The sequence below is a fragment of the Saimiri boliviensis genome, chromosome 9 (genome assembly GCF_048565385.1).
Source record: "Saimiri boliviensis isolate mSaiBol1 chromosome 9, mSaiBol1.pri, whole genome shotgun sequence".
NCBI lineage: Eukaryota > Metazoa > Chordata > Mammalia > Primates > Cebidae > Saimiri > Saimiri boliviensis.
In genome coordinates, this window is record NC_133457.1 from 120,527,531 (window position 1) to 120,530,505 (window position 2,975).

The window sequence follows — 2,975 nt, forward strand, 5'->3', positions numbered from 1 at the left end:
TGCTGCTCCTTTAGATGCTGGATGGGGGGAGCGTCTGGGGCAATTGGGGGCACCCAGAGGGCTCAGGGCCAACATTCCCAACTTGCAGCTTTTCATTGCAGCCACAGTGAACACCAGCCCTGTTCTTTTACCTGGAGAGGAGACTGGGTGCCAGGGTTTCCTGTCTCCCCTGGGGAGCTGCCTCCAAGCTCTGTCTGACTCCCACTCCCACCCCGAAATGCAGAGCTCCAAATGGGAAGACAGAGTTTGGAAGATACTGCAGGAGCAACTGTGGAGAAGTGGCAGAAGGGACATCATGGGGACAGGCTCAGATGCCAGATGCAGGACAGGGAGCAGGAACTACATCAAAGTGGCTGGAGCGGGAGGGGACCGAGGAAGTGTATGGCACGGTGACAAAAACCGAAGCCCTGCAGAGCTGGGGAGAGCAGGGACGGGAGTCTGAGCAGGCCCAGGTTTGGAGAGATCTAAGAACTTGGGGGAACTCACGCTTCTGGCACCTTCTGGCCTGAGAGCATGGGCCAAGCTCACGGGTCAGTGGAGCCCCAGCAGGGTGGCAGCGCCAGCATTGCAGCAGGGGGTGTGTATGGCCAGGCCACGCAGAGGGCAGCAGCGCAGGCTGTGGACCAGAAGGCCTGGGTTCAAAGCCCAGTGTCACAAACCACTGGGAGGTGTAGCCTCTCCGGCTCTTTGGGTCTCAGTTTGCCCCCCTCCAAAGGAGGGACAGTGGTGTCTACCTCACAGTGTTACCGGGAAGCTAGGGTGTGTTTAGCACAACACGTGGCACATAGCAGCACTCCTCAAATGTTCTTCAAGTTCTGGGAGCCCCCTTGACTATGATGGACAGAGTTCTGGATTAATATCTCAGCCTCCATGCTACTCTGAAGGGTCACGCTGTTCCCCAGAGTTCCCCAGCAAGAGGGAGGCTCCGCTCCCCACAGCCATGGCCTGCTTCTGAGCGTACCCTTGATGGCTTCCTCCGCTCCCTGTCTCGCCTCTCCCTCCCCTGCCTCCCACTCACTCCTCATCGCAGGCTCAGGATCAGCTGAGCCTCATAGATGACCCAGACCGCGCTAATGGCGTCAGCTTTCCGTGCTGTGTGTCAGGCGTCGGTGGGATCCCCACTCTGCCGCTTGCACCAGCAAACTTGGGCAAGCAAGGTGATGCCTCTGAGCCTCGTTTCTCATCTGCACGATGTAGACTAGAGTGACAGCCACCCCATAGGTCAGGTATAAAGACTCACTACGTTCTGTAGGTCACGTGTCTAGTACAGATCCTGGCACACAGTAACCACTCCACAAAGATGATCCATTCATGTTTCTGTTACAGATTAGGCCCAGAGGCTGCTCTGTGGGCAAGAGCACTCTGCAGTCACTTAGGGCTCCATGCTTGGTTTAATGCTCTCCATTCGCTGTCTTCAAATGTTTTAATTAAAGGCTCTGCATTTCCACTTTGCACTGAGCCCTGCAAATGATGCAGGTGGTCCCAGTGAGTGCTCTCTGGGCCTCAGTTTCTTTAACTGTAAGATGAGAGTGGTAACACAGTACCCCGAGCCTGCAGGAGCATCATGAGGCAGAAGAGTGTGTGCCTATAAAAGTGCTTCACCAATAAAAAGACAAACAACCCAATTCAAACATTGGCAAAGGGTCTGAATAGACATTGCTCCAAAGAAGACACACAAATGGCCGACAGGCACATGAAAAGACACTCGACGTGTAGGCATTGTGGAAATGCAAATCAAAACTACACCAGCTACAATGGCTATGGTTGAAAAGACATGAAACAGCAAGTGTTGGCCAGGGTGTGGGGAAACCCAAACCTTTATACAGTGCTGGTGGGAGTAGAAAATGGTGCCAGCCCCTTTGCAAAACAGTCCAGCAAGTCCTCAGGAATAGTTACCGTCAGATCCTGCAAGGCCGTTTCTAGGTGCCCCCCGAGGGAAATGAAAACATATATCCACGCAGAAAAACACACACGAATAGGCACAATAGCATTATTCATAATAGCCCCAAAGTGGAAGCAGCTCAAATGCCCATCAACTGGTGAGAGGACAAAGTCTTTCCATGCAATGGAATATTATTCATTCATAAAAACAAAGGCAGTACTGATGCATGCTACGACGCGGACGGGCCCTGAAAGGGCAATGCTAAGTGAAAGCAGCCAGACACAGACTCTATGTTGTAAGTTTCCACTTATATGAAATGTCTAGAATTAGGAAATCTGTAGACACAGAAAGTAGATTAGTGGTTGGCAGGAGCTGGGAGTAAAGTGGGGAGAAATAGGGAATGTCTTCATCAGTTCAGGCTGCTCTAACAAAATACCATGGATGGAGTGGCTTAAAAATAACAGAAATCAGCTGGGCGCAGTGGCTCAAGCCTGTAATCCCAGCACTTTGGGAGGCTGAGGCGGGTGGATCACGAGATCAGGAGATCAAGACCATCCTGGTGAACACGGTGGAACCCTGTCTCTACTAACATACAAAAAAAAAAAAAAAAATAGCTGGGTGTGGTGGTGTGCACCTGTAGTCCCAGCTACTCAGGAGGCTGAGCAGGGAAATCATTTGAACCTGGGAGGCTGAGATTGCAGTGAGCTGAGATCGCACCACTGCACTCCAGCTTGGCGACGGAGCAGGACTCCATCTCAAAACAAAACAAAACAACAAATTTATTTCTCACTGTTCTGCAGGCTGGGAAGTACAAGATGAGGGTCCAGAGGGGTGGGGGTGTGGAAAGGGCCATCTTCTCGCTCTAGTCTCACACAAAGGTGAGGGGTCTCTCCCCGGCCTCTTTTATAATGGCACTAATCCCCCTTAATTACTGCCAAAGGCCCCACTCCTAACACCATCACATTGAGAGTTAGGATTTCAGCAGATAAATCGCAGAGGGACACAAACATTCAGTCATACATAACACTGACTGACTGCTAATAGATGCAAGGTTTCTTATGAAGATGACAAAAATATTCTAAAGTGATTGTGG